General features: G+C 41.7%; 1 long non-coding RNA gene across 2 annotated transcripts in view; it reads right to left on the bottom strand.

Moving 5' to 3' along the window:
• Positions 1–8,949, bottom strand: part of LOC115598662 — a 45,478-nt gene extending 36,529 nt beyond the window's left edge. For both annotated transcript variants that reach the window (XR_003987814.1, XR_003987815.1), the window contains exon 1: positions 8,470–8,949. This is a non-coding gene — a long non-coding RNA (uncharacterized LOC115598662). The remainder of the gene's footprint in view (positions 1–8,469) is intronic.
• Positions 8,950–14,570: the final 5,621 nt, after the last annotated feature.

Raw genomic sequence — 14,570 nt, 5'->3', positions numbered from 1 at the left:
CCTAGGTGATGAAATAAACTGAGTACATCAAGTGTAGGGGCTAATAAAGTCTTTTGTTGCAGCCTGAAGTCAAGTTAAGCCTGAGTGGTTAATGTGCTTGGGTGAGCTATTTTTTTTCTCTTCAATTTGTTCCTGACTGCTTCATTTGTGGGGAGGTATTTGTGTCTTCTTATTTATGAGACATAGACCAAATACACTTTCCACTCTAACTAGCAAAACAGTCCAGTGTTTCTCTTATACAGAAACAGACTGGAGGTGTGACAGCTCTTTCCTCTTGTTCTGTTAGCCCTTAAACAGGCCAGACTTTTCTTCAAGGCCAACTGTCCAGATCCATCATTGCAGACTGTGTCTGTAAGCTTATTACCACCACAGCAACATGATGAAACACCAGTTCCTGCCTAACCTGCACTGGTTCTCAGCATCACTCAGTAACACGGGAGGTTAAGGACAACCAGCAGTGTGCCTATCAATTTTTGCATGAGACATCATTCACTGGAGTGGGATGTAAATCAGCAAAGGAGCAAATTAGGGACTGTCATAAACAGAATTTACACAGTAAATTTTGTGCTGTCCTGGAGATTTGACTTTGGAAATAGTGTGTTATGGACTGTTCACATCAAAAATTGCTTTGAAAAAGAAAATAGGGAAAACCTCTTCTTCAGAAATTTATACAAACCACCAGAATTTCCTCTGTTGTTAAAATCCTTTCAATGTTGTTCAATCCTTTCAATTCAAAACAATCAGACAAGGAGATGGAATCTGGGAGATGCACAGACTGTGGCAATCTCTCACATGCACAAGTGACCACACCAGAGAGGATTAGTAAAGTACCATGCAACTTACTCAGGTCTGTGATCTATTTTATTTGCCAAGGTTGAGTAAATTTCAGCACTAACAGGGACGGTATGAAGACTCAGACACTGCTGCTTTAGACACTATCTGCAACACACTTGTGAGTACAAATACATGCAGGGGAAGATACTTAAACTATCAAAGAGTATTACTAACAGTATGATAAGCCCAGGGCTAGGGAAGGTTACTGAACAAAATGTTCTCTTTCACATCAAGGAGAAGTTGCTGTTAATGACCTTCTATATCTAAATGATATTGGCTGCCTCATCCAAGGCCAGGTAGTGTGGTCTGCTAGTCCTTGAGTTAACAGTGGCTGAATGGTTGAATACACCCTTCTCTTATCTGTGTTAGCACAGCAGAGATCTAAAAAAAATTCAATACATAGCCTTGATTTTTTTAAATCAGTGCATGTAAGAATCTTGTAAATTCCAACTGGGTTATAAAATGCAAACCTTCCAATATAACTTACAAAACAGACTCCTGAGAACAAGCTCAATGGCTTCAGAATCAATATTCCACAAAGTGCTAATTGTAGCAACAAAACTGTGTTGAAGTTCTCATGTCCCTGGTGGATTTCCAGCTTTCAAATTCAGCTGTAAACAATCAAGGAAATAATGTTTGAGTTCCCCCTTTCCCTAGAGGAAGGAATATGTAGAGCTTTCCAAAGTTTTGTGAATTCCTTTGGCACCTCTGAATTGGGATCTTGCCTTGCCAAAGAATGAGTATTTTACCTTGTGGTTGTTCTCAAAAATGTGATGTGATGTACTAGACATTTGCTCAGCATTACATTTGCTAGTGCATTTCCATGGCCTTGACAGTGATTCTGTCCCTAGCTGAATGGCTTGGGTTAGTAACCATTGATGCAAGGCTAAATGTAAAAAATTTTGCTTTGTTGCTGAACACAGAATCACAGTCCTGAAATCTTTGTTACCCAACCTTGTGAAACAGTATCTTTGGAGAAAGGATGTACCAAGCTGTGCTAACCAAGAGGCCATTTGCCCTGAGTTAGAGAATAGGATGAACTGTGACCATGACAGGGAGGTTCTGGTAGACTCTGTTAAATAGTTTAGCTACAAGCCTCAGTACAGACCAATATAGAAGCTCTTTGGCTGCCAAGCAGGATAGGTCTGGAGAGAAGGAACTTCTTGTCTTATGTTTTCTTTGTAATGTACTTGTTATTAAGTACAGCAAGTAACCTGGGCTGTCAAGTCACTGCCTAGTCTGCTCACTGCCTTGAAATAATAGCTCCAGCTGCTGTGGGATTAAAAAGAAGCTCTTAAAGTTAGTGGTAGGCTGCACAAGAATTTCAGCCATGGCCTCTGTGCCATGCCTGCTGGTCACAGATTCAGGTTGAACCCATATATAGTGTTAGGAGCGTTTGACACCATCTCCCACAGCATCCTCCTGAATAAGCCGGCAGCCCACAGCTTGGACAGGAGCACCCTGTGCTGGGTTAAGAACTGGCTGGAGGGCTGGGCCCAGAGAGTGGTGCTGAACGGGGCTGCATCCAGTTGGCAGCCGGTCACTAGTGGTGTCCCCCAGGGATCAGTGTTGGGCCCAGTTCTGTTCTATATCTTTATTGATGATTTAGATGAGGGGATTGAGTCCATCATCAGCAAATTCGCAGATGACACTAAGCTGGGGGGGTGTGTCGATCAGCTGTAAGGCAGGAGGGCTCTGCAGAGGGACCTGGACAGACTGGAGAGTTGGGCTGATTCCAACGGGATGAGGTTCAACACGGCCAAGTGCCGGGTCCTGCACTTTGGCCACAACAACCCCATGCAGCGCTACAGGCTGGGCACAGAGTGGCTGAGAGCAGCCAGGCAGAAAGGGACCTGGGAGTCTGGATTGACAGGAAGCTGAACATGAGCCAGCAGTGTGCTCAGGTAGCCAAGAAGGCCAATGGCATCCTGGCCTGCATCAGGAACAGCGTCGCCAGCAGGTCCAAGGAAGTGATTCTGCCCCTGTACTCAGCACTGGTGAGGCCACACCTCGAGTACTGTGTCCACTTCTGGGCCCCTCAGTTCAGGAAGGATATCGAGGTCCTGGAGCAGGTCCAAAGGAGGGCAACCAGGCTGGTGAAGGGACTCGAGCACAGACCCTATGAGGAGAGGCTGAGGGAGCTGGGGCTGTTCAGCCTGAAGAAGAGGTGGCTCAGGGGAGACCTCATCACTCTCTACAACTACCTGAAAGGAGGTTGTAGCCAGGTGGGGGTTGGTCTCTTTTGCCAGACGACTTTCAACAAGACAAGAGGGCATGGTCTTAAGTTGTGCCAGGGGAAGTTTAGGTTAGATATTAGAAAGAATTTCTTTACGGAGAGAGTGATCAAGCATTGGAATGGGCTGCCCAGGGAAGTAGTGGATTCTCCTTCCCTGGAGATATTTAAAAAGAGACTGGATGTGGCACTCAGTGCCATGGTCTAGCAACCGCAACGGTGGTTCAAGGGTTGGACTCGATGATCTCTGAGGTCCCTTCCAACCCAGCCAATTCTATGATTCTATGAGAGGGACACAGCTGAGCTCCAGGTAGGACCAGAATGTAAAGTGGCAAACAAAAGAATAGGTAAGACACACCAAAAACTAACTCCTGGCATATTTGTCTAAGTGATAACTGGGCATTATTATATACTGATCAGCCAACAACTAGGGTCAGTGTTAGGATGAACAAGAACTCCCAGGGCTAGGAACACCAGGTGGAGCAGGGCACCTACCAGCTGCAAAAAGTGGACTATGCAAACATTTGATTTCTGGCAGCTTATTCCTTTGGGCCATAGCTGGGGGTCATGGGTTAGGGCTCAGCCCATGACTAGGATTAAGGTTTGAGTTTGGGTTAGTGTCCGCCTGGGCTTTGCCTCTCTGTTATACCCAAATCCAAGTATAATACTGGGGATGGACTGAAGCTTTTTACACCAGTTACTCCCTAAATTGTCAAGGGCAAAGTCCTCACATTGCCCACCATTTCCCTTGGCAACCACTTTTTGCTTCTATACCACAAGGAACCCTTGGCTTTTTCCATTTCATACCCTAACTTTAACTCTGGTCTTGGTCTTAGCCACATCCCCCAAGATCACTGAAGCTTTTTCAAGACCAGATTCTTACTGAGTTTTTTCACTTCTAGCTACTCCCCAGCTGTGAGCAATGTAGTCCTTGCTAATCTTAGGGCAGTTGCACCAGCTCTATACCTTATTATCCTAACCCTGAATATAAGCTGTATTTCCCTATCTTGACTACCTGGAAAGGAGATGGGGAAATACAATATCTATTGTATTTCTTTGTAGTCACAAAGACAGGCCAGCTTGCAGACTGCTAGCACTGCTGTCTAGCACTTGCTGTAAGTAAACTTATAGTTGTAAACTGTATTTGCAGCCATTTTCTTGTCATAGCATTCATATTATATTAAGTTAAAACACAAACATTAACTGTCATACTACTTGAATGTATTAACTGTTTTTATCTGACAGCCTTTGTTTTGGATCCTTCCCTTTGATGCTGGAGAGGGTTTCAGAGAATAAACAGCCCAGGAATGCTACACTGCTTGCTGAAGTCCTTAAATAGGAAAGTGAGTGAGATAGAGATTCTGTCTAAGCCCAGAACTTAGAGAAGGAAAGGGAATAAATAATATTCTTAATACTGTTCAGCAACTGCAAACCTGTAAACATGAGAATAACTAAGGCATCTGGCAAAAAACTTCTGAAGAAAAACCACGGCAAACTTCTAATGTCAAAAGCAGAAAAAGAGACCAGTTGGCACAAATAGCATCTTGTATGCTGAGAAGTAGTCATCAAGATTCCTTGGAGGTTAGATGCATTTTGCAACAAACACCACCTGCAAGAGCAACACAGAGCTAAGGTACACAAGGGGTAGAACAGGAAAGGGATGATGATAGAAATCTTGCTAGCCAAGCTAACCCCTTTCAGAAAAAATTACAATACCACATACCAAAGCACATGAGGATTTTTTATTGCATTATTTGAATTTTTCCATTTGCTTTAATAATTAGCCACCTTTCTTCATGTAACCATTTAATACTGTTAGCAAAGATGTCACAAAGTATTTTCTCAAAGCAGTTTGTAACTGGATAACAAACTCCATAACATTAATTTTGTGTGTATGGCAGTGATAGAATTAAGCTGATTCCTGAAGTTCTACTATAAAGCTATATCACTCAGGTCTACTTAGCAGGAAAATACTGTGGAAACAGTGGCCAAGATGGCATTGTTGTCCCAATTTCTTGTAACTCCATCAACATAAAAAAAAATAAATGGTAGAGACAGAGTACAGGTTGCAAAAACCCCCAAACATCTATTGCCTCAACAAACCTCTTGCCACTAACGCAGATGCTGTACCTAGGTTACTTTCCACTGTATAGCAAAAGTATTTAGTGAGCTCAGGCCATTGCACAACACTGTCTGCACAGAGAGGGAGGAATTATTTTTTTCCAGACTTGGAGCTGTATCAGAGACAGCTCAGATGCATCCACAGCTGGTTCCTTTTTGACCCAGCACTGACGTGTGTGAGCACTGAGCAGCAAGTGATGTGGTGCATGTTTGTCAGTGGAAGTCAGAGCAGACCAGGACAGCACAGTCATACAAAAAGTACCTCAGATGCAGTCACAGACTGGCCTTCAAAAATACCAACCAAAAAATCCAAAACAAACAAAACCCCCCCTCATAAAAAAAACACAATATAAAACCACCCAAACATACAGACTTGGTCATCTCAAAAAGCTAAGGCAGCAATGTAGCAATGGCAATCACTGGCTATGCTTCTTTATGAGTATCTACAGCTAAATCTGATTTCACCTCAGACTTTCTGCCAGCACTGTGTACCAGTTCTCCTGTTTTTTATTAAAACCAAGATCATGTTGTAAATTAACTGAGTTTATGCACTTGAATCACCCTTTGCCACCGTTCTCCTTTTTCAAACATGATGACATTGGACTCCCTTTGCAGGCCTGTGCCAAAGCTAATAAATCTTAGGTACTTCCTAAGCATTTTGGTATGGATCAGTATTCTCTACCCTGCTCCTTTTAGAAACATGGAAAAGTTTACTGAATAAATATATTTTAATATAGTTTCAGAGTCACAAAATGAAAGAAGTGTAGCTGTTATAGCAGAAGTTATTTGTGGTGGCCTGTATGAGTTTCTTTCCTTTATTTACCTTTTCTCTCTCTGAATGACCAGAGTTGCTTAGATAAACAAGTAAGCATAGCCAAAAGAAACACCAGTAAAAGTCAAAGAAAATCCTTAGGTCGGCAACATTTGAAAATGTCATTGTTTCAAACTACCAATATTCCACACTAGCCAACTTTCTTAGGTCTCAGCTTTAGTAACACACTTGTTCAAAGGCATGTTTTTTCATCACCAAGTTAGCAATGCATTTTATTTCCTATATATTAGCAACATTGCCTCTGTTAGAAAGCCAGCTAACTTTTATGGCTTAAAATAAAAAAAATAAATAAAAAAGCATCACTAGCCCAGCCTCCCATCACTTCAAGTGGATGGGATCATTTGCACAAAACCCTGCTCTATACTAATAAATCTACAGTAAAACTTGATAACCCAAGCCCAAGTCCGTAAGCCTGCTGGAACCACTCTGGCTGCTGGAAGGCAGAGCCCAGTCAGCACCAGTCCTGCTGCATCCCTTTGGGGCTGTCAGCTCCCTTCTGCCCCTCTCCTCCTGAGCAATGACCCCGGTGTGCTGAGGTGCTGGGGCACAGCACTGCTACTCTGCGATGCTCCTGGGGAACCCCTTAGAGCTTTGGGAGCAGCAAAGTACATTAATACAAGCACTGAAATAGTATAAAAGCACAGGAAAATGGAATTAGCCTTAAGACCAAGCAGCTGGATTCTGCTCTGGAAGACAAGCCCAGTTCACAAGTTTTGCCTTCTGCCAGGAGGGACAAGCGCAGGGACATGCTCAGGGCTGTGTGACACCCTCTGCTCCCTACCTCTGAGTTGCCCCTCCGAGAGACCCTGCTGCTTTCAGTCTCTAAGACTTTTGATTCCATGAGAAATCCTTTGGTATAACCCTAGTGGCTGAGGAAAGGAAGAGAAGCCTTAGCGTGCCCCCCCCCCCCAACACTGTGAGGAGGATGGGGGTCATTGTCACATTTTCATTTTTAACTGTAGTTAAACGGACGTGAAAAGAAAACTGAGCTGTAACCCAAGGTCCTACTCCACAAAAATCTGCTTTTATGCAGGCTTCAGAAAAGATATCCTGATATTTGAATTTATTAAGGATTTTAAAACTGATGTTTCACTTTGCTTAAAATGCACACTTTCCCCCAAATCAGTTTGCCTTCAAATATTGAGTCAATCCTCTCCCTCTGCTAGTAAAGAGACATATTTTTTCCTGTTTCTTAAGAGAAAATAAAGGAATGCAGTGCTTATCTGACATTCTACTTACTCTTATTTAGCACCATTGTGTAAGGTCTGTAAATATTTTCCATATGTTAGCTAAAGCAATCCCTCCATTTCAGCATCTACAAGATCTGTCCACATAGTCTTTCACATTGACACTAATACATTATTTCTAACAAATGTTGAATAAATATTTGAAGGGCTCTTCTGCTGTTGGAGTATAGTTTTACTTTTATGTGCAAAAAAATCACTGTAGGGTTCATACTCACTGTAGCTCAGTAGTTTTACATTCAAAACCCTTGTTTCAAAAATAAGAATGCAGCACACTAATTTTAAGCTGCCTTACCTTTGCTTGCCAAGCTCAGAGTGTCCTCTGCCACCAAAGCCATCCATTCCTTCCCCTTGCACCCAGTACCAGGAAGCAGTTCCCAGGCATCCACCCCACAGGGGACACACGACCCACACACCCCGGGCCTGGCAGCAGGTGTGGGCAGTTAATGTCCTGATGGTCACTTAACAAACAACCCCCTCCCCACTGAATGTCAGTACATACTCAGTATGGGAGAGTTAAATGAAGTAAAAAAAAAAAAGAACCATATACTTGTGCCTGTTTATTTAACTGACTAATGGATTTCTGCTGGATAATATCTACATGAATACATTGTAGGAAAGTATTTGTGCAACCCCAAACAACCATAAATTGCTTCATAATGGAAATTCTGATTTTAATTAATTTCACTTTTGCCCTCCACCAAGTCCTAACTCCTTCCTTTGCTATTTATTAATCTCCCTTGTAGCCCTTATTCCAAGCAGGCTGCATAACTGGGAAAATGTCTTCCTGTGAAAGCAGGAGGGACATTCTCATTAGGCTGAGAATAGGATGAGAGGATTTATCTGAAAAGTCAAAATGGGAATCCCTCAGAGAGTTCACTAGAGAAAACTTTTTGCAGTGACAGCCAACTGCTCGTTTCTTTCACCCCCCCTGCACCCAAGTAATGAATGAGTCACTTCCATACTGCATCCATCATATACTAAAGCCAATCACACAAAATAAACTTCCCAGAAAGCAATCTGTGTGGCACACTGTATTCCAAGAAATCTTCAAAACAATTCGAGCTGCCCCTTGCCACTTCTTCCAATTTCTCACCCTAATTTCAGAGAAGACCTCATGGATAACACACACACTCCCAATGCAACTACTGCCCATTGCTTTTTCTCTAGTAAGTGCTCTCATTTATTTGAATGTAAGCACTTACCATCTGAGTGGAGTGCTCAGTACAAAGAATTCAAAATGGAGAAGACAAAATATGGAAGGATCCCTTTCCGTGGGTTGGATAAGCCTGGGTACAAGGAGAGGAAGATGTCCTAGAGCAGGAACGATGTGGTTGCTGCAGAAAGCTCCAGCCTGTCACAGCAGCAGGAGACAGTAGGCAGGAATCCAACACACCCCAAGGGGTCAGGGCACCCCCCAGCTCCTAAGAAGATGAGCAGCACAGTGCAAGGCCCCACAAAGGGAAAGGCAGACCTTGCTGCCAAACAGACTGACTTCCTGCAGACAAAGGTTCGGCAAAAGAAACAGTGGTATTTGGATAAAAGAAACTTTTATCCAAATTGCAGGGCAGATGGAGGTTAGCAGCAGGCCAAGGTATCCCAGCTCTCAGCCTGGTGGTCAGCCTCAGCCTGGGAGATGGGAAGAGCAGTTCTGAGGCACACCTGAGACTCTGACTGTGGTCACCCGGGTCTCTAAATCAAAGGGCACTTTGTCGTCAGTGGGTATGATTAATCCAGTCAGGATACAACAGTCACTCGTTTAGCATGAGGAATTTTAACATCAACTAACCTTGGCAGAAGTGCAGGATTCAGTGTCTTTTGATAAATATCCTTTAATCATTTATGATGATTATTAAACTAATCCTTTTGACCTACAGATCAACTTTATTAGGCCAGGATATATTCTTCTTCTGTCATCTAGAGAATGTTCTTCTACACAAAAGTGAAAAACTGTAAAGTAATATAAGACATGGCATTCATTTCTCAGACCCAAAGTAATCTCAGAACACGCAATTAGTTTTGAAATAGGAAGTCAATAAAACACTATTGTTTCAAGTTTACCCTGCACAATGATGTTTCCTCACCACATACATCTCTTCATAATTCTTGGTAGTGTTTCATTTACAGCCTGACATTTAACACTTTTCCACAAATTTTGCATCTTATGACACATGCAATGTGCTGTAAACAAACCAGATGATAACTAGAAGCAGAAAACAGGAAAAATAGCCTTTTACACTGTATGCACTATCCTTTAATGTAGCTCATGTATTTACAGGTGAGCAATATTAAAAACAAAAAAAGAGGCAGTTTTGTCCATAAAGGGATTGTGTCCCTCGAATAAGAGCTTCTGAGTTCCACTTCATCATGGGCATACCTGTTGTTAGTGATAAAATAGCTTCATTTATGTCTAAGTCATAGTGTTATTTGTAATAGGAAACTCTACTGATAATTCAATATTTTATCTTTGCAGATAGCATGGTGAAAACAAATTAACAACAGGATTAAGAAATACATGCTTTAAAATTTTATGGAAAGTTTCTTGTTGAAATGCTTTTAAAATTTTAGTCCGTTTAGTGAAGGACTATTTGCACCTGGCAAACGTGCCTTTCATCAAGAAAAGTTAGAAGACATTTAGCAGCAAGGTGTTATAGCCTTTAACATTTTACTGCAGATTGCTGAAGTAGTTAAAGTAGAACAGAGACACCTGCACCAGAATGCCATCTCACAAAAGCTCATCATCTTTAACGTACTAAAGTGGATGTGAAAGCCTCATGTGAAAGAAAAATAAGGCAGAGAAAAGATAAATGCCTTGGCAGGGTTACTGGCAGAGCTGCATTCTCCACTGTGCTGTGCCTGTGGAGTGCTTTACATTGCTCCATAGGAAGTAAAAGGTTATCTTTCTTGAAAGACATTTTGGCCAGGGAAAGTCATTCTTGAGAACCAGTGCCTAAATGAAACAGAGCAGATAAGAGTTATCCCCAGAGGGCTTAAAGCAGAGTGTATAAATATCAGGCAATATAATAAACTGCCCCCAAACCCCGAGGATTTAGACCTGTCAAGATCTGCCCCGAGTTTCCTGAGTCCGGATACCAGAACCCGACTCACTCGGGCAATAATCAGGTGTTGTGTTGTAGAAATCAGCACTGATTCTCTGCTACAAAATCCCAACCTCCAGATGTCTCAGACAAGCAGGCAAGATGGCCCAAATAGATATTGTCTGTGTCTAATTTACAGTGTGTGAACCTTTCACTCCCAAGGTGTGTATTGCAGTACCTGGAGTGCACAGATGTAACAACAACTAAGAAGCAGAAAGCTGCTAAAACTGATTTGTTGTGCTGAGAATTTAAAAAGAAAGGAAATAAGCCCAACAGCTTTTATTGTAAAACGAACTCCAACTGTGAGAGGAGGAGGATACGTAAACAGAGAGAAGCATTGAAGACACTGTTGTTCAACTGATTGACAGGAGAGAGATTTATGTGGGAAATTCCCACTAGGACTCCAATAATTTACACACAAAACCCCATGTGCCTTGACTGGAAGACAGGCCTGCAACACTAGGTATTACTGACATACTTGCAGGCAATACAGTTTCAGCTTTCTGGCATCTTGACTGTTTGCATTGTCCTGATAGGAACATCAAAGGAAAACCACTGCCATGGAGAAATGTTTTTCTTAATTAGCATCACCAGTGAAAGGTTCTTATTACTGTGTTATGGAGAGTAAAACTGATGTTTTTGCAAGATTTATATGCTAGCTCTGATCAAATAAAGCAAAGCTGCAGAGAAAATGCAGGATTTTCCATGAAAGACTTGGTGAAGTCTCAGTTTGAATCTCACGTTGTATAAGGCTTTTGTCAGGGGTCACAGAGTGTGCACTTCTATGGCAGTGAGTCCTAGGAAAGATGAAAAGTTCACAGAACATTCCTGCAATTTCTTAGTTTTGGATGATGAATCACAGAGTATGTTGAAAGAATAGCCCATGATACATGAAGAGTGGTTTCCTTAAATCTGATGACTGATAAAAGAACTACTCTAATTACGTAAAAAAATATTTTAGCACTGTGCAACAGCTTCACATGTCTATGTTTACAAAACTGGAAAGTTATTTCTTTCCATAAACTTAAAATCTTCCCTAAATAGTAAAAAACCAAAACAAAACAAAACAGACATACTTAGCCCATATAGCTTTTTCTTTTTTTTCTTTTTTTGTTTTTTTGTAACTTCTGACTTGTCTGAGAGCAGTGTGTCATTTTTACTATTTTGGTTGCTATTCCAAGGCATTTGATGAACCCTAAATGCAAGGGACAGTCTATATGTTGTTGTTTGCAGACTCTTTTCTGAAAATATTTAATCCTAAAGAACTCAACTGCCCCAAGCTAGTAGCTTTGTCTCCTGTGTGGTCACTGAACTTGAAAACTCACTTCTAGAAGACAAAGGCAAAAGCTTCAAGCTAGAAAGGTGGTGCTTTGTCCAAAAAGCATGCTCAGAAGTGTCAACAGACAGCACTCATTGCAGGAATGACAATGAGCTGGAGGGAAAAGGAGAAAGAAACATCCCGAAAGCTTAGAAGAAAACAGATTTTAAGCCCCATTGGTAAATGGACTTCATCCCATGCACTGCTAACTAGCTCAGGCCCAGCCAGAGCATGGACTGCTCTGAAGCAGTAGACAAATAGAAACATCTGGAAACACGCAATGTGCATAAGGCTTATAATGGGTGGGGTTGCTACAGCTGATTCACGTATGACTAATGCTACAGTTTTCCTTGGAAGCCCAACCAAGCGTTATTTAGAATAGAGACACAAGAGCACCAGTGGCCCACTGACAGCTGTCACCCTTGTCAGAATCAAGCCCATTGTCAGTCTGGAAGCCATTTGTCTTCACCAGTTCAGAACTGACAGCACCCGGGAATCATAGCCCAGTGCTCTGCACATCAGCAGCATTTCTCTCCATTTTCCAGGGTGACATTGTCCCAGAAGCCACGTCAAACACATCATGGTGCACTTGGCTGGGCAAGCCCACAACTCCTCCATGAGCGAAGAGATCTCAAGTGTCATCTCCTGTGTGCTGTGATCAGGTACAGATCCACCAAGGGCTTTGCAGTGTCAGATAGAGCCTGTGGGACTTGCTGTAGACAAATTAACACGTTATTCCTATGTGAATATTCCACATTATTTCTCTCTGGGACTAATTAGCACATAATTCCTATGTTTGAATGTGCACCACCCAGAACACCTTCAAACTTGGAGGTTTCTATAGTAAAACCTACAAAATTCACTGAATCCAGAATAGCTCTAGTGCATTGCTACCTTGCATACCCTGGTCAGATTATACAAATATTTTTAAGAAAAGAGTAAGTAATTTTGCACTGGCTAACCTGTAACGTGAGCCTGCTTGACTTAAATGCAAACAGGACAAGCACTGGAACTGTTAAAACTTCTTCTGGAAATAAGAGCTTAAACACTGACTGGAGTTGAGGAAGAAGGCTTTACAGCTGCAAAGTGAAACTCATGCGTGGAGAAAGTGGGCAGTGTGCTGCATACTTGCAAGAAGTATGACTTCAGAGACTGTGGAATAGGTCCTGTTTTCAATAAAAGTCTAAAGAAGGAGGGAAGAGCTGGGCTTCAAGGAATCATCTTTGGATCTGAAGTACTCTGGCAGCTGTTCAAACTGGCTGCTTGCCAGATTATGTTTCTGTTATGCAGTGCTAAAGCACAGTTTATGCACTTGAGAGATGTTCTGCCCATGTAAACAGACAGAATTTAACTGAAGTCAAAGGAGCAGGTTTATACCAGCTGAGAGCATGGACTTTAGTTGATCTAAAAATGAAATATGGACTTTGAATAACAACAAACTCTTTTTTTTCTTCACGTGTGGCACTGAGCCTGGGTGCTGGCAAGTGACTCTGGTTTTGCACAAACTGGTTTCTTTAAATGCAAGGGGAAATCTTAAAGCTTTGTAAGCAGGAGGCAGCACTTAATTTACCCCACCTAGAGAGAAAAGCTGCTTACCTGTGTGGCAGTGATCCTGATCTTCTCTAGCTTCTCTCCATGAAATTATACCTTGATTATGTCAAGATAAATGTATATCATTGTATTTCTACACTGACACCACCAGCACACATAAGCTCTGAGAATTTATCACTTCATTCCCTTTTAACTACATGATTCTTGTAAGAACTCTTCCCCAGTCTGAGCAATGCTGTCTTGAGAAGATGGACATCCATGTTCACCCTGGTTAGCCACAGGTGCTTGATTAGGAAGGGAAATGCTCTAGGATCTCCCCTGTGCCCATACAGGAATGAGACAGTCAAGGGGTGCTGAGTTGGCCTCAGGGACTGCCAGCAACCAATGGGAAGTACAGGCTGATGGCCTCCCTAACTGCCTGAACTCAGGGAAGACAATCCAGACCAGACCTTTAGGATTTTGAAATAGAACACAGTTGAGTCACATCTTCCAGATGTAAAATGCTTGTTCACAGAAGCACTGGTGTGCATGCTCTGGATGCTTTCTGCACTACTCATGTCCACGTGCATTTGTCCTCTAACACATATTGGCACTTTCCCTTTTGGAGCTCTTCCATTACTAGATGGAATGATGTGTGTTTGTATATACATGTGCATTTATATTTAAAAGCATAAACACATTATTCCATAGCTTATTGGTATTACAGTTTTATCTTTGCTCAGTAAAAGTGAAGGAAAACAATAAAAATGAAGCTAGGGTCCACGCAACCATACTATATGCCATTACTCAAATAAGCACAGTAATTAATATATCTTACAGCTTCTAAAAGAGAGAATAGAAAATTTGTTCTTGGTTCACATTTGTTTAACCAGATCCTGACAAGTATGCACTGTAGAAGTATGAGGTCTGATTTTCAATATAGATCTTAAAAAATATATAGATACATATTTCTATATATAGCTTTTGTATATACAGATGAATGATAAATTTTTTTATTTAAGCTTTTTGGCTTTTACCTTTGTATGAAAGCAATGCCATAAATGAAAATTTACAAAAGCAAGCAATGGAGAAATCATCTGTAATTAACTTGGCATAACCTTACTCTTACCATTAAAACAGAAAATAAAATAGGTGTGCACAAAGCCTTGCCAGAGCCAGATTTCTTAAGTTCTCAATATAGCTATGGCCTCCTTTGTAGGTTATCTCATGATGCAGATGATGGATACAACCTAAGCAGGAAAAAGCTTCCTTGTCAGTAGAGCAGATCATGTTGGCCCAGCAAAAGCCTCTCAGTTTATGCCTGACCCTTGTTGTCTAACATCTAGTAAAACATGACTTA

This window comes from Calypte anna, chromosome 8, assembly GCF_003957555.1.
Source record: "Calypte anna isolate BGI_N300 chromosome 8, bCalAnn1_v1.p, whole genome shotgun sequence".
In the NCBI taxonomy this organism is placed as follows: Eukaryota; Metazoa; Chordata; class Aves; order Apodiformes; family Trochilidae; genus Calypte; species Calypte anna.
Note: the sequence above shows the minus strand (reverse complement) of the source record. Positions and strands in the feature narration are given on the sequence as shown.